Source organism: Aedes aegypti, chromosome 3, assembly GCF_002204515.2.
Source record: "Aedes aegypti strain LVP_AGWG chromosome 3, AaegL5.0 Primary Assembly, whole genome shotgun sequence".
Lineage (NCBI taxonomy): Eukaryota > Metazoa > Arthropoda > Insecta > Diptera > Culicidae > Aedes > Aedes aegypti.
In genome coordinates, this window is record NC_035109.1 from 25,909,699 (window position 1) to 25,936,473 (window position 26,775).

The following is a 26,775-nucleotide window of genomic DNA, read 5'->3' on the forward strand; positions in this document are numbered from 1 at the left end:
AAGAATCTCATCGCGCTCCCACACCGCACCACACTACTACTACCCAACGGCAGCGTACTCGCGTATCACACAAGCAACAGTTATATGAGGAGCAACACGTCGGCGACGTGTTGAATTACCGGATGAATGAATTCATTCAACCGGCACTCACCATTTCGTGCTGCGCTCCTTTTGCTCGCTATCCTTTTCTCGCTCCCTCCTTCTGCCATGGCCTACAACTAATGACCAGCAGATCCCGAAGGACCGTCCTATTGTATCGAATCGTTGCGACGCAGCAGGTTTTGAAATCGCCTTTCGGCGAGACTCGGCTCCGCATCGGTTCCGTTCGTCCGCGACTTGCATGTGTGGGTGAGTGGGCGCTCCCGCTCAGCTCAGCTCATTCAATCGGGGCGCCGTCTCGCCTCGTCAGTCGTCGCGCCGTTCGTGTGGAAGTCGAAAAGTTATATTTAAAATACTTTTAGTTGGATATGTGCCGCGGTTTGAGTAACAACGTTATTCCGCCTTCCTCTCTCTCGCTCTGGCAGGACCTCTTGCACTTTAAAGAGTCCATTAGAAGTCAGTAAGTCAGTGCATGTCGGCGCAGTTAGGTGTGGCACCGACCCGAAAAGGATCCCCTTTGTATTCCTCGCTTTGTTCGGGAACTTGTGATTTTTTTTTTGCTATTTTGTAAGATTTTTTTTTTTTTTTTTGAGTTAAGAATAAAAGCGGTGATTTATTTTTTCGAGGAACGCGTGCGCGTGAGTTCAAGGATTAAACAGTCGGGATCTCATTTTGAAGCAAGATCGGGATCAGTGGCGTTCGTGAAGTCATTCGTGTCTCGAATTTCGAACGGAAAACAGGAAGAAGTGAAAAGTTCTAGTAGGCCAGGAAAAAAGTTCAAGTGGGTTGAGCGAAACAAAAATGTGAGGCTAACAGCAATCCAAGCAATCACAAAACCGACACACTGTTAACAGTGAGCTGAGTGCCTAAGAAAAATAAGCCTACTTCGTAGAAAAAAGTGGAAAATGTTTTTATCGCTGGTCGAGGAAGTTGTTGCGAAGGAATTTACAACTACAGCACTTCGTCTCCGGTGGTGCCCTGCCCTCCTGCTGTAAGTGTCCGTCCGGTTCCAAAGTGTATAGAAGAAAAAAGTTGAACAACACATCCTCCGCTGAGTACCGCACGAAGAACGAATCCGACGACGAATCGCCCGAAGAGTAGGCGAGTCCCGAGTTCGCGAACACACAAATCAAAGTAGGCGCGCGCGGATTGTCCCCATCGCGTAGTTATTGTGTGCGCTGCTCAGTAGTGTTCGAAAAAAGGAAGTTTGCTGTTCGACGAGAACCGAACCGTAGAAGAGAAAAAAAAACACGGCGTCGACGATAAATAATAACGAAGGTGGTGCCGCCGCGGTGGAGAAAAGTTTTGCACGAGAAGTGCCCTGTTTGTGAATTATTGAGGTGTTAGTGTGCGGAAAAATAAGCCGGAGAAAAAATTGTTTAAATTCGCAACCCCCAAGGGCCCGGAAAGAGGAGAGAAACATGTAAAATAGAAGGTACGTGGCAACAACTAGAGTTATTTTCTCGCTGATTCGGTTGAATGGTTCTTGAGTGGTGTCTCATTGCGGGGAAACATTGTGGAACAGTAGGCTGGAAGATTCTGGGTACGAAACAGACAACCAACCTGATATCAGGTCGACGTCAGTCTAATCTTGTGTTACATTTTCCGTGCATGTAAAAAACACTTGCAAAAATACTTAGGTTTTCTATAAATCACGACTTGTGAACCAGTGAAATTATTATCTCTTTGAACGCTTAACAATTTCTCATATGGGATGATAAGTTTACTAAGTGAGATATTTGAATTCTTTATGAATCATGAAATTCTGTAATGAAATTCTTCACCAAAATCATAATCAAAACTTACAAATTTCATCAACAATCGTTCGTTGTGGCGCCAAATATAATTATCCCTTAAGAAATTATTAGGTTTTTTTCTCGGTGTATTTTTTAGTGTAATAAAATTCTCAGTGATAAAAATGACATTCCTGGATCTCTTGATGCGATGTTTTCTTAAGTCGATCGTATAAGAACACTGATCGAATTACTGTTGCAATTTTGTTATGAATTCAAGTGTTTCCTCACAACTCGAAACCAAAAAAATGGTCTTCGAATGGAAGCAGAAACGACGTAATCCAGTTTCATGGGGTTTCCTCAGACGCCGTTTAGGGAAGGCAATTATCGGCAGATCCCATCTGTTCGTCCACGATTGGATTCACGACTGGTAAACCGTTAGGCCGAGACCGGCCGCTCTCTCGATGCTTCTGGAGGGCTGAAATCGCAATCGAAGTTTTCAGGTTGATTTTTATTCTTAGGAAACATTGCTTAAAACATGTGAATTTCTCGCAATAGCATATCTTGGTCACTATTAAGAATGCAAATCTCTAAAAAGCCTCTATTTTTATGTCATTGTAGTATCCCCTGCATTCTAAATTTTGTATTGAAATATTTGCCATTTATTATTTCACTATGAACTAACTTTTGCTGAAAACAATACGCATAATCGGTGAAACTAGTTATCGGGTTGGATATCTCGATTAGAATATCTACAGAGCTGCAGTTTTCCTAAAACGGCTTTTCAAACGATTCTTTCGAGTTTTGCAGCTTCTTAAAAAAATCATGGAGTATTTCTTGAGAAATCAAAATTGATTATGCAATAATTCGTGGAAGATCGCTTGTAAAGAATCCTGGTGAAAAATCCAAAAATCATACGTGACTCTTTTACCAGAACTTGTAAGAAATTTCCTCACAGATTCCTTGAGAAAGAGGTTAATCTTTTTAAAATGCCTACTCCAGAGATACCTCCAGAAACACATTTAGGGACACTGCTAGAGATCTCTACAGAAGTTCATCTAGCAAGTCTTCCAATGACTCGTACATAATTTTATCCAGCAATTCATCAAGGAATGTTCAGTAGAATTTTTCGACAAGTTTCACAAGCAGTCGTCAAGTTTTTTCAACAGTCGTCAGTTCTGTTTCCAGATTAATTATTTTCAATGCATATATATAATTTCTTCAGCAGTTCATACTCAGAAGTTTCAGCAATTATTAAAGCTCATTTACTCTGTGATTGCATTCAAAACTCCCTTCAACACCGATTCTTCAAAAATTCTTTTGATGATTACTTCAAGCAATCCTCCAGAAAACTACAGAAATTCATTGAGGATGTCTCAATAAATTTGGTGTCGGTAAAACATCTTTGAAGACCTTCGTGAGGGTCCAGAAGTTTTTAGAGATCCTTGCAGGAATTCATCAGGTATATCTCAAGTAGTCTCATCAGAAATTACTTCAGGATTTCTTTGAGAAATATCTCATGGATTATTTTTTTCATAGTTTATGGAAATTTCCTTGGCAAGAAACTCCTGTAAAATCCTCGCAAATATTTCGTTCAGTAATCAAAAGTGCATTTTTGCAACAATTCGTGGTAGAGTCCTTGTAAAAAATCGGGGTGAAAATCCTGGAGGGCCCAAAAAATCATACGTGACTTTTGTACAGTAACTGGAGGAATTTCCTCACATATTTCTAGAGAATGAACTTCAATAATTTTAAATCCTTACTCCAGAGATTCTTCCAGAAACACGTTTAGGAACACTTCTAGAGATCCTTCTAGAAATTCATCCAGAAAATCCTCCAAATATTCGTACAGAAACTCTTCCAGCGATTTCCCAACGAATGCTTAGTAGAATTCTCTAACAATTTTCTCCAAGAAATCTTTATTTTATCTTTGATAAAGTTACTCAACCGAAAGATCACACCTACATATACATTCTAAGTAAACCTCAGACCTCATTTCATATATTTTCGAATTATTTCTTCAGGTTTTGCGGCAAGGGAATTCTCAGGAACTCCTATCGAAATTTAAAACGAATGGTGGAGGATCCTAAAAAGTTCTTCACCCTAATAGGAACCATCCCTTTTGTAATCAGAATCGAATGCCTGCAACATTTCGTCAGACACTTCTTTTAAAGAATCCTGGAGTAAATCCTGAAGGATCCAAGGATTCGTGGTTTGCAAGCATTCCATCACAAATTGATCGAAGAAAAGCATTGGGAAACTTAGGTCAGAGATTCCTTCAGAAATGCATTGAGAGACACTTCTGAGAGGAAAATCGAACAAAAATTCCTACAACGATTTTTCTAAAAGTTTAACACCTCTAAATAATCGTCATTCTTAAGAAAAAAAAGCGATTCAAGTACTGATTCATTGCGAAGCATCTCTGTTCGTTATGAAATCTGTTAAACGGAAGTAGAAAACAATACTGAAGTGAGCTTTTACAGGGTTCCATCTAGAAAATTCTTCAGCAGTTCAACGCTGCTGTCTATTTCCACATGTATTGTTGCGAAAATTACCTGAAGGGTTCTCCCAGGATTTCCTAAAGAGTTTCTACCGGGCATTCTTTCTTCAGTTACTCTATTTAATTCTTGCAGGAATTCCTTTGGAAAAACCTCCAATAAATCGTACTAGAATTTCTCCAGGAGCTCCTACGTAGGTTTTCAGTAATAATTTGGCTGTTTTTTTTTAAATCTCCGCGGATTTTTTTGTGACAATTTCCTGCTGGCATTTTTCTATAAATTCCTTTGAAAACTTTTGGAATCATGCCAAAGGAATTTATAAAAAAAATATCTGAAGGAAGATCAGCAGGAATCTAGGTTGATATAAATAAATATCTTGTGAAAACATCTGTAAAAAAATTACTGATTTCACAGGACGAATTCCTCTGTAGATTTATTGCGGATAGATATTGAACAACTTCAAAGGAGATTTTATAGAACAACAATATTCTTAGTAGGGTACTTAAAAAATCCTTTCAATGTTCTTGGTGAGATGCTTGATAGATTTACATTTAGATTCATGGCCCATTTTGGAATAAGATCTTTGCAGAGACATCCACAGGAATCGAGGCAATAATTGGCCCGTTTCTTGAAAGTTCTTTGAGAGGAGATCACTAAGAAAGTAATTGATAGATTGCTCATAAGGTTGTAGGTGGATTCTAGAAAAGATTTTAGGTGATTTTTTTTAAATTCTTAGTAGACTCGTAGCGGTGGGCGAAAAGCTGAGCCATAAACAATGTCGTATCGTGGTTTCTGGAGTTACCGATGATACTGATTCTTGATGAAGCCTTGTCAGTATTACTACTTACCATAGTTTTTAAGCCCCTAACAAGATTTTGTATGGATTTATGCAGATTTAAGGTGAATTCTTCCAATCATGCTCGTCAAATTGGGAACATCTTCAATGGATAAGCAAATAGCGAGGTCTTCTAGGTATTCTTGATCAGATTTTTGTTGAGTTCTTGACAAGATTCTTGGACAAATGTTTGATATATTGTTTGAAAGATGCTTTTTCGAATCTATGTCGAAAATTGTGCAATAGATATTGTTACTGTTATTCTAACTTGAGTTTCACATGAAGAATTCCTTCAGGAAGCCAGCCATGGGCCACGTCTAACACATTGGCATTCTTAGAAGGTAAGGTTGGTTATTCGACTTTGCCGTTTTTTGAAAATATATTGTAAATTTAGAAACACAGAGCAAAAAATTGTTCATATAGTTCCAAGATCATTTTTAGATATTTCATCTCTTATTTTGTATACTTTTATCCAAAACTCTTTTGAAATTTAAACCACTCTGAGCTCACAATATTTTAGCATCTCCAGGCATTTCTACGCAGATTTTTGATAGTTCTTTGAGTTATTTCTTTAAAAAATCACCTTATATCTCCCAGAAATTGCTCTAGTTTTTACAATTTTCTGCATTTATTCCCGATAAATTTCTTGAGAAATATTTGGAATGATTCCGGTGAAGTTTATGAAGAAAAATCCAAAGAAAGAACAAGCAGGAATCTGGAATAATTCTTTGGGGTATCATTAGGTAAGTCGTAGGCAAAAATTCTGGAAGAAATCCCTAAACACTTTCTGAAAAAAAATCCTGAAAGGTGTTTTGGAAGGAAATCCTTGGGAATTCTATAGAAGGCTTATTTGAAACATTCTTGAAGAGTTTGAGAACTACCTTGAGAAACATTATGAAGTAATTTGGAGGCAAATCTTCTGCAGTTTTTTAAAACATCTATCAACAGTAACTCCTAAAGCTGGATAAACTCCTAAACAAATCTTGAACGAAATGTTGGACTAATGCTTGAGCTTATTTCTGATGAAATTCGCAGAGAAATTGGTCAGAAAAAATCTAAAGAAATAACTATTCTAATGTCACGAGGAATCCCGCTTTGAGAAAAAGCTGCTTGCATTCTCTAGAAAATAATAAGAGCATATAGCCTCAGCTTTGTTAGTGCCTAAAACCATGCTTTAAGTGAACAAGTGTTTGTCACTATGTTTCCTTGCTCTCTAAAAGTGCTAAGTAAGTAAATACTATTTCTGTGTTGTTCAGCTACAAGCATTGAAGTTTTGGACGCTTTGGTTGAGGTGTCTTGATTAGATAAGTAGAAGTTGAATCAAAGGATCATATCTCCTGATGTTATCCGATAAATTCTCGAAGAATGTCTACAGAGCTTCAAACAATTGCTTCAGGTTTTGCAGCTTCTCAAAAAAAAATACTGAAGCTCTCTTCAGTAATCAAAATTGAACTTTTGCCATAATTCGTGGGAGAGTCCTTGTAAAGAACCCTTAGTATAAATCCTGAGAGACTCAAAATATTATACATGACTATTTCACAGCATTCTGTATTAAGTGCTTATTCACTTTGGAGATTCATACTGAAATTGTCCTCCAGCGAGTTTTCAAGGAATGCTTAGTGGAATTGTTGAACAATCCCTCTTGGAATACCTATGCAGAGATTCAGTAATTTGTCAAGCTTTTTTCACAGCGCTGGTGATAAGACCGCTTCCCCCCCTGATTCTCACAGGAATTAGTCCAAAAGTTCCTTTAGGGATTGTTTCGAGAAATCCTCCAGAAAATTATTGGAAATCCTCAAGGAACTCTCGATCGCTTGCATCCCTAAGTTTGCTGCATTTTTAGATATGGGGAAATTTGTATTTGAAAAATGAATACGTCTATTTAGAACACTTCTATTTTTTTATATTCTTTCTCAAAATTGTCTTGAAACGCATCCAGAAATAAGTAAAAATGAAACATATTGAAATTAACACCAGATTTTGGATAAGGGCAAAAAACTATCGCTAACCCTAATCACTTGAAAGAACGAGTCAACTATGTCCTTTTTTGTTATTGGAAGTAATGTGAGAATTCTATTCCCAGCCCTTTTAGTGCTTGTGATCAAGCCAGAGACGAAATAAATAAGCTTATGCCTCTTGCGGTTGGCCAGTATATTATGGCAAAAGCTGAAATTCTGTGAACAGTACTGCGATCTGTCAAACTTGGGTGCCGAGTGTAGTACCAAAGGATCAAATGTAGTACTAGAACTGATGCTCTTCGAAGCCTATGTCTTTATTTCGTTTTTGATCAATCTGTCCCGAATTCGGTAATATAATTTCATTAGGGTTGTATGCTAATTTTGATGAAATTTCAGTTTCGTGCATATAATTCAGACAAAACAATTGCTCGTCAAAGTTAAGTAACAGTTTGTGTAAATAAAGTTTGAATTATAATATTTAACTTGAATTTCTGTGAAGAAATCAGTCATTTTAGTTAGTGCAACAAGTTCAGTCAAATTCTTGATTCGACAAATCGGAACAATCGGAAAACTGCAAGGGATTCGAATTATGAACTGATATACTATTCAAAGTACATTTCTCGCGATTTTTTTCAAAAGAGCCTATGTAGCAATGAGAGATTCTCTACTATTCGCTCTCTTTCGATTATAAAAGTAAATTACCAAAGCTTTTGAAAAGTTTTTCACTATAGTTTGAAAGACAATGTCTTAGGCTAGCGTTTCATACTAAAAACGCGACAGAAGAGATTAATGTGGCTCAGTAATTGATTGAAGAGAAGGTAAATAAAAAGAGTCTTGTAATGTTAGATAGGTCGGGATTTCTTAAATTGCACACGTTTCCAATTCTGAAAACTCAAAGTGCCAGCTGATCTCCAGCTGGTCGTACACTTTCGGACCACCCTCAAACCCGAAAAACCAATCAACGTCAGTTTAATGACTTGGAAACCGCATTGGCGAAGGGTCTGTAAACGTGTGAAACCCTGCTCTTTGGAATTAGACCCCGAAGTACACCTACCCCTTCGGAACTGGCGTAATGCCGCCGAAACCGAAAATGAGGCAACCCAAAAGCGAATGAGCGAACACAAACTAGAAAATTGCACGAGGTGATAAACTCCTCGATGCCGAACCTGGCTTCTTATAAGTGTGTTGTAGTTGCATTTCTCCTTTTCCTTTTGCGAGACTCCTTTTCCTCCACGGACGGACCTCTTCTAACTAATCAGGAAAATGGCTTCCATGGAAATCCAATGGTGTGAATCGTGGCCGGTTCGGGGGTCCCTCTCCTTGCTTGCTAGGCAACAGTCAGCAGCTAGCTCTGCAGCCTAGCGCGGTGATTGACCTCCATCGGCGTCTCGGTTCGTCCGTCTATCCGTCCGTATCTACGTACACTCCTCGGTTTTCTTCAGCACTCCTTTTCCTTCGTCTCCTGCTGCCGGTGCGGTGCGGTGGTTGTTAGTTACGCTGGGCTTACACGAAGCTCTTTTTTCTTCTTTCCTTTTGGCTTCGTTTTCGTTCGTTCGTTTCTTTCGCCACTATCTATTTTCCGCTTCACTGATTTCGTCACACAGTGTTGTTTTGCTGCCTCTCCGCATGAAACGCGGAGCTCCCAGCCCCTGAAGTCTGTGCTGCGGTCACAAATGAAGCAAAAGCCCGACTCGACTCGACTCGGAAATTATCATTATCGGATGTGATTTTGTGTTTCTGTTTCTGAAGAATGGCACCGGATAGAGATGGAGGTTTGTCAATTTTCAATTAAATCGGATTAGTAGCACATTAGTCAATATTTTGAAAATAGTCTTTTAAGTGTAACTTATGTAAGATATGCGATGTTTTTCGACGTTATTTACTAAATTCTGAGCAATTACTGGCGACAGCAAGATTCTATCTTCTAGATTCCAGTACTAGCTTCTTCCTAAATTAGGTTCTGTCTGTTAATTGAGTTTCTAATGAATTTCTACACAAATTTCAGAATATTTTCTTATGTATTTTTACGAATGATTAAACATTTGAGGTAAATTACGCCCTATTTTTATGAGATTTCTTATGGTCTTTATAGAATTCAGGATAGAATTAAGAGTTTAATTCATCAAATCTCCAAATAGAGACTATAGCAATTCTTGCATGAATCTTTGTAGAACTACATTAAGAAATTTTCGAAAACAAATCTTGAATTTCTGAAGAAACATTTGACGGGTTCCTGGAAACTACTGCCCAGAAATATACCCAAAACATCTGCAATTCCCCAATGTATTTTCATAAAACTGTATCACAATTCCAGGATCTTAAATTGTTCTAATCGCATCATAAATGCATTGAAGAATTCTGATGAAAGTCAGTCCAAAGATTTAAAAACTCCTACAAAACACACAAAAAATTTCTCTTGAGATTCCTTCCAAAATTGTTAGGAGTAAGTTATTTAACAATTCAGAGAAATTCTTCATAAATTTCGCTCAATATATTCTGCTAGAGTTTCTACACGGGAAATCGCTAGAGTTTCTACAGCCGAAAATCTACTTAAACTACAACGTGACTAGCCACGTTCCAATGAAATTTGGAAGCGTTAAACAATGTATGATCTTCCTAAGATTGATAATGAATATAGAACTTTAGAAATATGTTTCTGTTCATAAATGTATAAGTGCTTGGAGAACACCGAAAAGCATTGGAGTAATGTTAAGAATCGTCTTAAGTCATGCTCTAACAAAAAAATGTTGCCTCAGTGCGATTGTACGGTTCTAATTATTTAAGCCTTAAATGTTGTTAATCTGTGGGAAATCTTCAAGCCATTTCTCAATGAGTTGCTGCCAATCAGGGTGTCTATACTACCTGGAAAAACCTGGAATAATCAGGAAATTTTATTGAATCTAGAGTTCTCAGCGAATTTCGATGACAATCAGGGAAAATTCTCTGAGGCAGTCATTCATGCTGGAATATGTACATGGCAAAGGATTTTTGCGTCAAAGCCTCCCAAAAAATGTCGGTTGCACCCAGAGGCGACTCGTAACCTCACTTTTTACCTGTTCTACGCATCTAAAAATGCCTTTTTCGACAAATTGAGATCATAAAGCAAATAGTAAATGATTGGAATCTTCCTTTCTAGCAAATCTTTACTTGATAGATGCAAATTGGTTGCATAAAATCAAGAATTTCAATTCGTGGAACAGGTAGATTTGAGGTTAGGGAATCGCCACTGGTTCAGGGTGTCCATCCATCCGGGAAATCCGGGAAAACCGGGAAAAACCCGGGAATTACAAATGACCGGGAAAAATACGGGAAATGCCCGGGAATTTGGAGAACACCCCGGGAAAATATGTATTTCAAACATAAAACTACCGGTTTGTTTAAATTTTAAGTCGTCTGTTATTAGTACTTCGCATTATGAATAATTTTTGGTAAGTAGGATCTTTGAAGCATTTCTAGAAGGGTACTTAAGGATTTTTGGCAAGGTGCTTTTCGAGATGAGTGTTAGATTTCCATTTTAGTTCTTGGTAAATATTTAATAAGATATTTACTGGAATCGAACCGATAATTGACCAGTATTTGAAAGTTCTTTCTGAGAGATCACTGAAGTATTAGTAAATTGCTAATAAGATTTTAGGAGATTCTATAAAAGATCCTAGGCTGATTTTGCTTGAAATTCTTAGTAGATTTTTAGAGGTTGACAAAATACTAAGCCAAAAAAAGTTTGCATTTATTGGGAGATCTTCCGAAATCCCGGACAGATTCATTAAGAGTTCCCTTTGGCGGATTTCTAGGGTTGCTGATGATACTGATTCTTGATGAAGCCTTGTCAGGATTACTAATTTGACTAGTCTTTGATCTATTACAAAGTTATTATAAGGCCTCCGACGAGATTTTGTGTAGATTTCTGCAGATTGACAGCGAATTCTTTCAATCATCCAAAACAAATTTCGTAACTAGATCTTTGATGGATAAAATAATAACGAGGGCCTCTAGGTATTCTTGACCAGATTTTTGTTATATTTTTGACAAGATTCTTGATATCTTAATCAAACCTTTTGAAGATTACTTGGAAATTGCAATCTTGGATTTATGTCAAAAGTTTCAACCAGTTTCATAGGAGAACAATAACATGTATTTGGAAATACCGTCTCTGTAATTTTTTTTCTTGGATTCAACATGAGTTTCATCAGATCAACTTTTTTTTTATTTGTTTTTTTTTAAGCCATGTCTAACGCATTATTCCTAAGGCATTCTTAGAAGGAAATGAGCCATATATATATAATTCCAAAATTTCTCTGAACTTGCTATAAATTGGGTCCTAAAATGTTTAATGAATTCTTGTTCTTATTTAATAATACGAAAGAGCATGTTCTTGTGACTATTTTAGCAATTTTTCAAGCTCAAATAACGGATATAACATATTTAAACTTTATTTTAAAAATAATTCCAAGTATGAACCTTGACACTTTTGATCATGTTTGACGATCACTTTGTCAAAAAAAAAAGAAACGCCACAGGGCTTTTAGTTTTAACCTGAGAGTTTTAACATTAGGGTTATTCCTATCTGACATTTCGGAAGGAACACGGTAAACAAAATATACCCAAAATTTGAGTTTAAACCAAGGGGTCTGACAAAATCTCAAAAACCGTAGAAAATGTTTTTTGGACTTACACCAACGAAAACCATTTAAATATTTAGTAAACATGTGTTTCTGGTCTAAGTCTTAGCGTTTGGTACTAAAATTGGGACAGGGCTTTAAGACCCTATTCGAGGGGGTCACGATCTTTTAGATATTTCAACAAATATGTTATATCTTTTGATCTAAAACTCTTTAAAAATTTTAACCAAAAATACAGAGCTATTACAAAAACTTCAAAATGTTATCCGCGAAAACCGCGACTTCTGAAATTCGATCCGCGACTGGAAGCAGAAGCGATTCTACCCCATTACCCCGAATGCCATTTCCCCGAATGCCACAACCCCGAATGTACCATTACCCCGAATTCCATAACCCCGAATTCTATTTCCCCGAATTTACAATTATCTTCACATTATGGTTTTGATGACATTTCCTCACGATATAGAAATTCGGGGTAATGTCATTCGGGGTGATGGGTCATTCGGGGTTTTGGAATTCGGGGTAATGGCGTTCGGGTTAATGTAATTCGGGGTAATGGGGTAGAATCAGCAGAAGCACCAATCCGTGCCAAAAAAATATTCAAATTGTCATCGAAATCTCCATGTCACAATAACTAATCGATTTTTCGTAAAAAATATTTTAACATTGTTGTGTAAACTTGATTGTTTTAACAAATTTCTGTGTTCTTTGATGCACTTTTCTTAGTACCGTAATCCAGGGGCAAATTAATCACTATAATTTTCTGTTATATTATACTTAGGAACTGAGATATTGTCAACTTAATTTCGGCTAAACCAGTGCTTCGTTGATCTCCATCAGTGCATGTAACTATTTTTTTAGGAAATAATAATGTATCATAAACCTAGCTTGAAAAAAAAGAAAAAGAAAATGGGGCGAAATTGATTTCCATACAATAAAGTAAAAATAAGAATAATAAATTTCTCCATCTACTAAATGTGGGTCTCCTAATACAGAAAATGACGTAAAAAAATCTTACAGCTTTTGCATTTAAAATGGTCAAATAAAATTGTGAAGTTTATCTTTGGAAACTAGAATAATATACCTAAATGTAGTTTATTTACCTTGTAATAGGCACGTTTTCCGAAAATAAACGGTTCGAAAAACTACGCTAGTTATGCAGTATGATTTTAAAATCGAGTTCAATAGTTCAACAAAATTCATATACTCAAATTTTGCATATAAACTTAGCACCAGCGGATTGTTTAGTACTGACTTTTCCAACAGCATTGCTTACACCTAAAAAAACTGTTAATATTTCTGTGCAAACCTATCCTTATAAAACTAAAACTGTTTGAAATCTTGGCTCGTATGATTAAAAGATCCTTAAAAGATATTGCTTTTTGATACCGACCAAATTCGCCAAATGACCCGGATTACGGTAACATTTCATTAGTCCGACAGTAATTGACCAATATACAGTACATTGCATTATACATTTAAAACTCTTTCGACGTTTTATAAAAGATGCGTGAATATTTTGACTCGCAGATCCTTTCCTTATCCCTTTAACCCAATATCCTTTCCACGAAAACTGTGGATATGCAGAGGTATACTCGGTCTCTAGTAACAATGGTTGTCTAACATTCTTTCCCTTCCCCGATAACCGTAAGGACGTGGCCGCCACCGTTATTGACTTTTAAATTATAAGTTTTCGGATTGTGCATTTTCAGAATGGTAGCAAATTGTTTAACTGACATTTTTTTCCGATATTATATCTAAATACACAATGAATCCTAACCATCTTAGCAAGTGCCTTCAGATTTTATATTCTTTTATGCTTTTTGTTAAATGTCGAATTACAGATGAAATGTTATTGCTTTTTATATTTTCCTACACCACATTTTTTATTTTCAAGAATCCGTCATCGTAATTATTGCCATCATCGATACTTCACAAACAGTTTTTCAGTTTAAAACTGAAGCTTATACGATGAAATTGTGTTCACTGTGTTTCAGTTGAAGAATTGAATATAGTGAATGCATTGTCTTTCAAGTAAATTTTCTTGATTTTGAACGAAAACGTTTGCGCCTGGCCTGGCGAAACTCGCGACTGTTGTAACAGCCCTGATATCGAGTCGCAGGATCTTTTTGTAATCTGTTTTTTGAGTTCTTGGACATCCGGGAAAAATCCGGGAATTTGAAAACTGATTTTGAATGGACACCCTGCTGGTTGCACCGCTATCCAAATGCTCCTGAGCTGTTCAGTGAGCAACTCGAATATTCTGCTTAACGGCTGTTGTGCTGTTGTAACATTTAAAAAAAACTGTTGTAGTGCTTTGAAATTTATGTCGTAGTGCTCAATGAAACATTTAAAAGTGTTACTGACAGACATACAAATCTGGGATTTTATAGATATGATTTAATCCAGCAATTTCTCCGAATCATTTAAAAAATTCCACCAGGAAATCTGCAAGCAATTTCTCAGTGATTTGTTACCAAGGGTTTCCTATGTTTCTCCCTTTATCATGCTGAATTTCGCTTTCGCAATTCTTACAGTTTTAAGAGTTTCACCATCGATATCACCAGAAATTTCCCCATGTGTTCTTTCAGCAACAATAAAAGTTTTCAGTCAGTTTTTCAGAAATGTTATGGTTATTAGCTGCGTAAATCAGCTAGTTTTGCTAAAATTTTTAGATTTGTAGACTTCAATGTAATGTGAGAATCATCAGAGATAAACAGGACACAAGAGTTTTGCCACAAATTTCTTTCATTAACCAGCTGTTTCGAAGAATTCTCGCGTAACTTCAAAAAAGAACCTATCTAACATTGAGAAGCTCTCTTTGTTCCTTCCGAGATTCCTTCCAAAGTTTGTGGATTCCGAGGAATTTCTCGTTTTTTTTTTTGTAAAATATGCCAAAATTCCAGCAAAATTTCCGACAAATTCTATTAAAAACAGGTTAGGATTGCCACCAAAAATTGTGGTTTACCGCGATTTCAATTAAGATTTTTCATGAAGTACTTTTGGCAAACTTACAGAAACCTGATCTCAATTTTCCCACTGTATTTTGCCAAACACTACTCTACTCGGAATTCTTTCCGAGGCTCCTCCCAAAGTTTGTGAATTTCGAGGAATTTTTCGATAAATTTCTTTAAACAATATGCCAAAATTTCAGCACAAATACAAATTGGTACAAATTGCGCCTAGAATTATCTGACAAATTCTATAGAAAACATCCCAAGTAACATTGGTGGCTGAATAAAAGTTTTTTTAGCTGATTTATGATCTATTCAACTGAAAATTGGCTTGTTCAACTCTTATTCAGCAAGGAATGTTTGCTGGGATGTTAGGATTGCCACCAAAAATTGTTGTTTTTCAGAATTTCAATAAAATGCCTGGATGCCTGAGACCTCTCAAGAAGATTGTGCTACTGTTTTAAGAATTCCGTCAGCATGCAAATTGCTAAAAATCTATAGAGTCATCAACTCATCAAACTTCCTAGCAACTATCATAGATATTACACAAGGATTTCTCCACAAATTTCGCCCAGGATTTGTATTCTATTTCATGAAGTATTTTTGTCAAACTTAAGGAACCAATTTTTTCTTAGAATTTCGCTCAGCATTGCTCGATTCGGAATTCTTTCCGAGATTTCTCCCAAAGTTTGTGGATTCTGATCACTTCCAAGTGTAAATCTTCTAGAGTTTGAAATTCTGCCATTGTGCATGAGAGTTCATGAAATTCTAGCCTCCAGAAATTCTTGTCTCACGATTCAAGCCAATTGCTAAGAATTCACAATGTTTTCGATGACTCTTGAATCTTCCTAGCAACTAATATAGATATTACAGCAGGATTTCTCCACAAATTTCGCCAAAATTTTTCCTAAGATTTTTACGAAGTACTTTTGGCAAACTTACGGAAACTCGATTCCAATTTTCTCTTAGAATTTTGTCAAGCATCGCTCGATTCGGAACTATTTCCCAGATACGTCCAAATTTCAGCAGGAATGTTGGCACAAATTTCTTCCTAGAATCCTCCGACAAATTCCATAGAAAACATGTTGGGATTACCTCCAAAAAATATTGTTCTTCATGATAATTCTTCAGATTTTTATAAAAATTACTAAATGTCTGGGACACAAAATGCATTTGTACATTCCACGTTTCAAGCAAATTGCTAAGAATTCATAATGTTCTTGATGACTCTTGAATCCTCCTGATCACTAATACAAATATTGCAGCAGGATTTCACCAAGATTTCCCTTGAGATTTTAATAAAATACTTTTGGCATACTTATGGAAACTTGAATTAAATTTTCTCTTAGAATTTTGCCACGCCTCGCTCGACTCGAAATTCTTTCCGTGAATTCTCCCAAAGTTAGTGGATTGTCGCTAAATTTCGTTCTAATATATGCCAAAATTTCGGCAAGTATTTTGGCACAAATTGTTTCTAGAATCCTATGGAAAATTTCCGACAAATTCTATAGAAAACTTGTTGGGATTGCTGCCAAAAATTGTTATTCTTCAGATTTTTACAGAAATGCCTGGATGCTTGGGACACCTCAAGAAGATTGTGAAACTATTTTATGAATTCTGTGAGAAATGCATTTGTATATTCCACGATTTAAGCAAATTGCTAAGAATTCATAATGATGACTCTTGAATCGAATCTTGAAACTAATATAGATATTTCACTAGGATATCGCCACGATTTCTCTTGAGAGTTTCATAAAGTACTTTGCTTACGGAAACTTGATCCAAATTTTCTCTTAGAATTTTGCCAAGCTTTGTTGGATTCGAAATATTTTCCTCCCGAATTTTGTGGATTCGGATCACTTCCAGGTGTAAATCTTCTAGAGCTTTAACTTTCTGCCATTATGCATGAGAGTGAATGAAATTGTTCTAGCCTTCGAAAATTCTTGTTTAGCGATTTTCAATAAATTTCTAGACGATTTTTTTTTCAAAAAGATATGAAATTATTTCAACAAATCTGGCGAAATTCATTTGTTGATTCCATGATTCCGGAAAATATATTATTTTCTTCAACTATGGACTTTTGATAGAGTTCCTCTATATTCGATTCTTCATTGAAACTATTATACAAAAGTAAGGATTCCTCCAAAAATGTTGCCATGAATTCTTGTGTGAAATTTGTAAAACGTCTGTAGCATACTTCCGGAAACATGCTGGAAAACTGCCGACTATTTGACAGAAATTCTTCGGAAAATTCCTAGAAAAAAATTGTGAGCAAATCTTGATTAAATTTCAGGCCAAACATTTGGATACATGTTCGACAGAAATTTAGAAGAATGGAACATTCATTAAGAGGCTATCTTCTGTAACTGTTGCAGAAATGATTGAAATTAGGATGTGCATGGCAGCAAACTGAAATGCCTTACCTTTATCATACCGCCAATAGTGGCATACTAGGTGACAATTGCGTTGCGATGTTTTATAATGATATTTACGCTTTGCGATGTTTAACTGCATTTCGTAGATATTTAACGATTATCAATCAATGCGAAAAACTAGAAGAGAGATTTTCAGCTCATTTGATAGAGATTCCACTATGCTTCAAGTTGTGTTTTAAGGCTTATTTTAAGGTTTGAAAAATCATAATTCGATACTCATAAATCAAAATCACTTTTCATTACCTCCTATTGAAAGCTAATTTTATTCTGTTAAAGTTTGTCGAACACGCCAATGAGATTGAATTAGGTTTAAACATAGTTTGATCGAGATTTGTTCTCCACAGTACCCAGAGATCACCGTTTTCTGAATATGTATGCTATAAAAACACACATTGGCGTTATTTTTCCAGGCTCTAGTCAACGGGAAACAAGCATAATAAATCTATGAAATTATTAACCATTAACAGCTTACATTTTGTTTTTCGAAAAAAAAAATACAAAGATCGAACAACCCATCCCAACCTGATGATAGTTAATGTTAAATCGTGCATGACACATTATGATTGTTTTGATCGTATTTCACTGACTATACAGAACGATTTGAAAACAATCATTATCATCGACTGAGAAAAAGCAGTGCTAACGTGTCCGTTTTTTACATTCCTTGAAGCTCATGGTGGTGTTCTTGGCTCACCCACAGCTGTTTTACGAATATGCTTCCCAATTATCTATTTTTTACAATTTATTTTCGTAAGATAAAAGGTATCTTTAAACGGGATTGAGTTTAAAAAATGCATAGTCATCATGTTCTGGAAATTAAAAATCCGAAATTTTCATACAGGTATATTTTCCAGGGAGAACACTCCCCGAAAATAGTGATTTTCAAGCATCTTGTAGCACAAATCTCAACCAAACTATGTTTAAACTTGCTCCAATCATAAAACCGTATTCGACAAAAATCTTGTAGAATTGAATATACTACTATGTAGATGTATTTTCGATAAGTTTTAATGTTCCGTTCAGTAGTTATAAATTTCCAATGCTTGAAAATAGTCCAAAAACACATAATTTGAAGCACATCTAAATTTTCTCCTAATCGAATGAAATTTTGACCAGGAGTTCATTTCGACATGAAAAGTCAAAACATTGATTGACTGAGGAACTTCCAGACATTTGAATAGGTCTACTCATGAGCCAACTCATCCATGATTGTTTGATCGCTGAGTTGCGTGATTGACAGTTCACGCATGAAAAATTTCGAGCGTTAGTTATGAGCATTTAGGTTTCTCACCACTATAGATCGAAAGACAATGTTCTTGACTAGCGTTACATATGAAAAAAGTAACAGAAGAGGTTGAAATGGCTCAGTTTTTGATTGAAGAGTAAGTAAACAAAGAGAGCCTGTCAATGTTAGATAGAAAAGTTACGCGAGATATGTTTGAAAATTAATTATGCATGTATATTTTTTCCCCTAAAATTCATAATCCTAACAATAATTTGATTCAAATGCACCTTAATCACTCCAAACATGACTTCTGTATGTATATTTGAGTTTGTGTTAAATTTTGATTCATTTCATAGAGGCTCAATGGCGTTTAACGCTTTACGGAGCTGCAATTCATTTTTAAACTTATATACAATCAATTTACTTCTCAAGTACCAAATTCGGTGCGGGATCAATCCGGGGTACTCATGGATGATTATTTTTTTGTTCATCATTAAAATGATTGGAATTTCATCGCATAATTTCGACTCCTGGCCCATAGTGCTCGGTGTAGCTAGAAGTAAGAGCCGCGCCTCAGCCGTCCTCTCGCCAGCTCTGTGTGCACATCCTCGGCCTGCTTCGTTGGAGCGGAGCGAACGACGAAAAGAAGGTTTCCGCTGAACTGTAAACCGCTCCAGGAATTGCCACGACGAAATAGGCGAGGATTCTTTCGCAATCGAATGATGACGATGGCGATGATGGCGGTCACGACCCTGGGTAAATTTTGATCAAACAACGATTATTATCGTTTCCAAGTGTTCTCTTTCGCTAACTCGCTCGTTGAGTGAATGTCGCCTTCGTGTCGATCGAGTGATCGATGCTAATTGCTGTCCTCCGGGCGAAACTAGAAAACCAGATCTAGTAACGGGATCTCCGGTGCGATGTTTTAGGCGCCTCGAAAAACATAGAACGACTCCCGGGACATGTGCGTCAAGCGCAGCGAGATGTAAATCAATGGTTTTACTGCTGACGTGACCCAAATTTGCTCCGATTTCTCCTTAACCGACAATTTCGTCCGGCCTAATCAACGGATTTCCCATCGAGGAGGCGAGGGAAAAAACAGCAGGCAAACCGCGACTTATTACACATCAAAACTAGAACACGGTGTGGAAGCTTGCGGCAAAACTGATCCATGGCATGCTGCGAAATGAGACAATACCCGCTGCTTAGTGTGAACGAGCCCCATAAAAACGCTTTTGCCCAATCAACCGGAGCGCCACAACAACAAAAGCGGGCTTAAGCTCTCCGTCAATTATACAGTTAGATTAATTTGATTTTCCACTTTCAATCTGTTATTACTCCAATACGACTGCCGGGCAGTCGTTGTTCCAAGTTGTTGTCGTCGTCGCAGTCGTCATCGGTGACGACCATTCCGCGCGTTCCGTTGCTCGATTAGACACTCAATTATGTTTTTCTCGAGCAGTGCTCGAAATTGGTGAGACGATGAATAATTCACCTAATGGTGTTTTTCTCGGTTCCACTTTGTAAAGTTTATTAACATTTTGCAGTTAGGCCCTTTTCAAATGTTACGCTAGACATGTTCTCTACAGTGGTGATTCCATAACCTCAACTCTACCTGTGCAACGAATTGAAATTGTTGAATTCGGATACAAATTAACATCTTATGAGTTACTCTAAATATGTAGAAACTACAGTACATATTTAGGGTTATTGAACAGGTAAAATTGAGGTTACGAGTCGCCATTGGTTCTCAATGATGAGAAATTCATCTAACATAATAATTTTGTCCCCAAATTTCGATTCCTGACCCATAGTCCGCTAGCGCTCAGCGAGGTTTGGCTTTTGCTGACGTAACCTCGAGAACGCCGCTTTGCTTGTTGCTCTTCGCGTCGTCGTCGCCGCGTCTTAAGACACATCACAAGCAAAGGAGCGAGCGCGAGAGTGCCGCGCATGAACGCGAAACCGGCTCATGTGCTCTCCACGGACGGATGACTAGATGGATATCGCTTACACTAGCACACGCGATTCGATGTTTGCTAGTCACAACACAACCTTATAGCTACGAAGCGAGAGAACCGCGATATGTTTTGATTTTCCGACGATGTGGGAAGCGGTTCTTCGTGAGAGGTGTGTTGGTGCGATCCGCCCTATCCTGGTGAGCTCAGATCCCCAACACTGCACTGGTATGCGAGCGGGGCTTCCTTGCACGGCATTGCCTACTAGCGTTTGAAGCGATTTGAAATTCCTATACACTCGCTGTGCAGTTCGACCGACTGTAGTCTAGGGCGGATAGCGGTGCAGTCAGGAACGGCGTGTTAGGGAGCGCACGGACGAAACGGTCTCACCAATTGCCAAGTGCAACTGTGAACTGGGCAGACTTTGAGTGTGCGGTTGTTATTCGAATCATATGTGTATACAATTGGCTTTTCAAAGTGGATATTCTGTTTGCCTTTGGCTGGTGCTTTCGTACGTACGGTACTGGAAAGGAGCTTATGTGTCGCTGTAGTCGCCGGTATGCGGATGGAGCGATGTAAAGCTTGCGAACACTGTTCAAGGACAGCAAAAGGACATCACAGGATTGCAGCGTGGTGTATCGAGTAACGTGACCCGGAAACCCGTCAAGTGAGTCTCCCTTTTTTCGCAGAGAACCTTCCAAACGGTAGGATATCCAATTATGGATGGGGACTTCGGGAGACAAGAATGCCAAGGATATCAACCGCGAACGGCGAATCGTGGGCGAACCCGACTTGGGACCGGATTAAAATTCATTTCTTGCTTTCGTGCGCGCTAATATCGTCCTACTCGTTTGCCTGTTAGTCGCCACACTGTTGCATACTTCTAAGACTTGAAATGCTCAACCGTCCTGAGGGGAAGCATTATCTGATTCCTCTTCGCATCGCGAACCGCGAGCATTGAATCCAATCTCAAGGACTTTCTGCGGTTCTTCATTGCCTTAATGAGTGTGTATTCAAGTCTCAACAGCCAACACTTGCGATGATGATAAGGATTTCCAACGGCGCCCACTTGATATCGCGCATTCCTCTCCAACTCAAAAACAGCCATTTCATACGATCCGAGATCTAGATTCCCACTGCCGGTTATGCAAGATGGTGGGTGCTTCCTAATTCCCAGCGATCTGCCTTCGCAATGTCTGTAGAGCAGTGACGGGAAAGGATGATAGAGGAGCTGAGCCGGAGCCAATTGTGATGCGAACTCTAGCTAGATGCTCGCATAACGAGGAGGAGGAGGTGGAGAAGGAGTGGCAAAAGTTACCAGCAGCCAGCTCTGGGAAACTGAAGAAACACAACACAAAATGAGATTATTATTTTCTCATGATTTTTTTTCTTAGTTTTTGCTGCGCTGCTTTTCTATGTGAACTAAGGAGGCTCCTCTTCCTCCTTTCGTTCGCGTACACAACCAACGGCATGTTCGTTCGGCGGGGTTGCCTTTCGCCACAGTTGGCCGTCATCGTTCCGATGGATTGTGTGCGCGCTGGACGGGGTTGCCAGATGGAAGGGGGTTCTATCATTTTGAAAATGTTGGCAAAAGGTTGACGACATTCATTGGAATAAAGCGTATTTATAGAGATTTCCATGAATAGGAAGTATCTGTCCGCATTGAGGTGAAGATGAATTGAAGACAAATATCAAATCTTCAAGAACGCAAATCTGGAGAACCAGACAATCCATTAAGCCGAAAATGTGATCGTCACGGATTGGTGGTAGTGCCCAATCGATCAAATTTTCAGAGTGAATGGTTTTCTTGTTCTACAGATGTATGCTCTTGAAAGTTTGAGACGTGGTTTCGATTCACCTTAAGATGATTATAGAACGAAGCCACGACTCGAATTTTCAAGAGCACAAATCTGAAGGACTAAAGAATGGTCTGCACTAAAAGTGTGATCGATTAGTCACCAACAGCGAGGGAACAATCGATCAATTGTTCAACGTGAGCGCTTGTCTAGTTCGCTATATTTGTGCTCTTCAAAATTCGAGGTTTGACTTCGATGCATCTTCACCTTAATTCTACAAAAAGTTTCCACAACTCTTCAACCTGATTGTTTTAAAAATTCCTCCAGAAATTTGTTTATGGATTTTTTATGATTTCTACCACAAATTACTTTAGGAAAATTACGAGATATTCTTTATGATATTCAGCTAGCATTCCTTACGAATGTCATTCTTTGCTAGAAATTATTAAATAGAGAGCGATGCTGTACCAAGATTTCGATGAGCAAATATTTTCAAAAACCAGACGTAGAGACAAGTGAAAAACTACGACATCTTTCAAACGTACTAAAACTACTAAAACAACTTCTGGGGAAATTTCATGTGTAATTTCTGTTAAAGATCCATTAATAAACAACTGCCTTCAAAGGAGTCACAATACTAGAGTTTTTCTAGACATTTTCCCCTCTCAATGTCCCTTTTGGTTTATGTAATTTGCTTCATATATTCCCCCACCATTTATTTTACAAAACATCATTCACAAACAATTTTTTTAATATTCCGCCAATAAACTGCAAAGTATTCCGCCATAATTTGAGTTCTATGGGCATTTTTTCTGATTATTACCCTGCTAGTATGAAAAAAATTGCTAGCAATTCGGCCAAAAAACTCTTTAAAATTTTCGCCAAAAGATCCTCAATAACGACGAATGCACCCGAAAATATCCCTTGTATCTTTGCACCACAGACGAAAATGTGATATCAGGAACATTTCATGGAATATTATACGCAATACTGTTTTTCTTTATTCCAGATGTAGACGAAAACAATTTATTTTTTAATGAGATTCTAAGGATCATAAAATATGAAATATCGTGTTTATAGCTCTCTTATTCTAACAGGCTTTCTAAGGTTTCAAGGCAAGTCCTGAAACCACGGTTGAATATTCAGATATACTCAAGGCTACGCCTGCAGTTTTCTACGTCTCTACTGTTAGAATTTTCATGATTCCTTTAGAGAATTTCTTAAACTGTATCTAGTAGAACACACCGTTTCAACTAATTCCACTAAAAAGATTTCAGCGCAAACGCCAAAATTCTGGCTCAAGGTTTCGGAATGTTAGTCAGCAGGTTCCAAAATTGAAGACCAGATTATAATTAGAACTTTTGAACCTCAATAGCTCAACCTCAAGGATCTCAATAGCTGATATTTTGAATTTGTAGCATAACATGAATTTCGCCACATTGCCTAACATGTTCGGTAAACAGTAGACAAGGAAAAACGATTCGCATAAGGACGTTTCGCATAATTTTATGGGTGGACGTTTCGCATAATGGACGTATGGCATAAACAGGGTGTCCACCCATCCGGGAAACCCAGGAAAACCCGGGAATTACAAGTGACCCGGGAAAAAAGCAGGAAACATCCGGGACTTTGGAGAACACACCAGGAAATCATATATTTCAAACATAAGAATATCAAGAAACTTAAAAGTATATGGAGTACCGTGTACCTTTTAATTCCGCTCCTAAATGCTTATCTTTGACAGATACGCGTATTTCGACTACCACTTGCAGTCTTCTTCAGTGTCAGTTACTCGTATCCACTACGAGTAACTGACACTGAAGAAGACTGCAAGTGGTAGTCGAAATACGCGTATCTGTCAAAGATAAGCATTTAGGAGCGGAATTTAAAGGTACACGGTACTCCATATACTTTTAAGTTTCTCTATTTGAGATTCTGCTCAGAGGATTCGAACATTCATTAAAGATAAGAATATCGGTTTGTTCCAATTTACAGCACTATAGGTTTTCTAGTAGGTGCACAGCTTTTTGACTACTCGTACTTCGCATCATGACTAACTTTTGGTCAGCTGGCATCGAGATAGTTAACGATTAAGATCCTTGAACAATTTCTAGAAGGGGATTTAGGGGTTCCTGGCAATATTCTTGGTGATATGCTTGTTTGATTTCCATTTAGATTCATGACAAACTTTTAATGAGATCTTTGCTAGAATTCTAACGGAAAACAATTGACCAATTTCTTGAGAATTCTTTTTGGCACCGATAAGTTAATGCCTACATTGCTAAAAGGGTTTTTGGAACATTCTAGAAAAGATTTACGACTGATTTTGCTTAAAATTCTTGATAAATTTTTAAAGGTTGGCGAAAAACTGAGCCAACAAAAATTATATGGAAAATTTCTTGGGAGATCTACTGAAGTCCTGGATCTATTAACTCGTGGATTTCCGGGGTTATTGATGATACTGATTCTTGGTGAAGTCTTTTCTGGGTTAGTTTGACTAGTTCTTGATCTATAACGAAGTTCCCATGAGGCTTCGAAGGAGATTCTGTATGGATTTTTGCAGATTTACAGCGAATTCTTCCAATCATTCCCAACAAATTTATTGTAAGTTTTTTCATGAATAAATTTGGTTTTCTTGGCCAAATTTTTGATAAGTTTTCCATGCCATTTTTGGCCAATTCTTTGATAGATTTCTTGGGAGATGCAATTTTGGATAAAAGTTAATAATTTTAGCGAGTTTCATAAGAGAACAATAAAATATTTTTGGAGATATCGATCTAGTCACCGATTTCACCTTGGATCCAACATGAGTTTCACCAGATCAGGGGTCAGACATGGACCAAATCTAACGCATAATTCCGAAGAGATTCTTAGATGGTAATGGGTTGGTTATTGCCCTCTTTTGGATTTATAGTCTAAATTAATATACAAAATCTCTATGAACTTCCTATAAATTCAAGGGGTGGAAGGTCTTAGAAAACAGATGGTTTATATACTTTTGTCCAAAACTCTTTCAAAATCACAGTATTTTCTTAATTTAATCAAAAATAATGCATAAATAAGATAGATTAGGGCCTTCAACTTTGACCATTTAGTATGAAAAAAAAATTCGAAAATCAGGATCTTTTAGTTATCTGTTTTTTTTTTAATATTTTGGGCATCCGGGAAAAATCCGGGAATCGAAAACTAGTTTTGAATGGACACCCTGCATAATGAGAAATATAGGCCTTCCTCAAAATGCTACCTGTTCTTATATGCAACTGGTTTATGCGAAACGTCCTTATGTGAAACGTCTTTATGCGAAATGGGTCACCCTCAACAAGGATTCTACCCTATTACCCCGAATGTCATTTCGCCGATCTACAATTGCAACACACAATTATCTTGACATGATTACATTTCCCCGTGATATAGGAATTCAAGGTAATGTCATTCGGGGTTTCTTCCTTCAGATGATCTCGCGTAATCTGTGATCTCGCCCTAACAGCTGTGTAGCTTGTTGTTATCGACCAAATGAAAGGTTTTACACGTTATTGAACAATGCTAGGATGAAGAAAAAATCCTCCCTTATCACTGGTAGGTTATAGTATTCATCCTGGGCCATTCATTTGCTTAGAAACAAGCAGCTACACCTTCGGTTACACATGGTTTTTGGGGCGAGATCAGTAAATTATGTACAAACCTTCAATGTATTACCTACGATATCCATTAGAGATGGGCAAAATGGTTCAATTTTGGGAACGAATCGTAAATGATTCACTCACAAAAGTGAGTCGACTCTTTTGATCGATTCAGTGACTCACTTAAAACATCAGAACAAAATCAGGTATTTTGCCTAAGAAATAATATATGCAACCATTTTTGGATAAGATCATTTTTCTTAAAGCTACTGCAACAATTTATGCATACCTAGGGTACTTGACTATGATAACTCTAACTCAAAAATATAATCCTTGGTTATTTTTCCGGGTCATCTCTGAGATGCTAATGAATCGTGACTCTTTTGAAAAGAACCGTGATTCGTTCACTCAATTTTGAGAGTCGACTCTTTTGAATGATTCGTGAGTGAGCCGCCCATCTCTAATATCCATCATCAGTCCCCCTGCGATTCCAACAAAAAAAAATGTTCAAGGAATTGATCACGGTCAATCAACGAATTTTCATGGACAGTCTTACCACTGATCCCGGCAGAAAATCAGTTCCAAGAAATTCAATATAATTTCCTCAGAAAATATCTTCAAAAATTACGCAACTAGTTTATCTTGATGTTTTTTAATACAAAAAAAACATCATCCAGGTGTTCCTTCTGGGATTTTTCAAGGATATTCTTTAAAATTATTCGATCAACAGATCAAAAGCGAGAATGCAGCTTATTTTTACCAAAAGTTCTCAAAACCAAAAATTCGTGTGTTCTTCTGAATTAATATCACATAAAAAAAACCTTCGAAGTTTGAGCAAAAACTATGAAGATTTAGAGGTAGCGCAAGCGTCTTTAAGGTGAATGTTCAAGTTATAAAAAAGGACCTTCAGTGTAATCACCGTAACCTCGCTATTTTCTAACCAATTTTGACCACTTTTAGCTCCATTCTCTTCAAATTTAAATTCATGAAAAGTGTTGAGAATGCCATATTTGTCTAAAATCATAGCTAGTCTTAGTTAAAAGTGGTT

General features: G+C 37.3%; 1 protein-coding gene across 4 annotated transcripts in view; it reads left to right on the plus strand.

Moving 5' to 3' along the window:
- The first annotated feature begins 410 nt into the window (after positions 1 to 410).
- Positions 411 to 26,775, plus strand: part of LOC5563780 (protein tramtrack, beta isoform) — a 114,890-nt gene continuing 88,525 nt past the window's right edge. Inside the window, exons 1-2 of one of the 4 annotated variants that reach the window (XM_021850964.1) lie at positions 422 to 559; positions 726 to 1,534. The gene's annotated coding sequence lies outside the window, so the exon portion shown is untranslated. Of the gene's footprint in view, positions 1,535 to 20,628; positions 20,979 to 26,775 lie in introns of those variants that run through there. The other 3 variants (XM_021850966.1, XM_021850968.1, XM_021850967.1) reach the window with 3 other exon arrangements.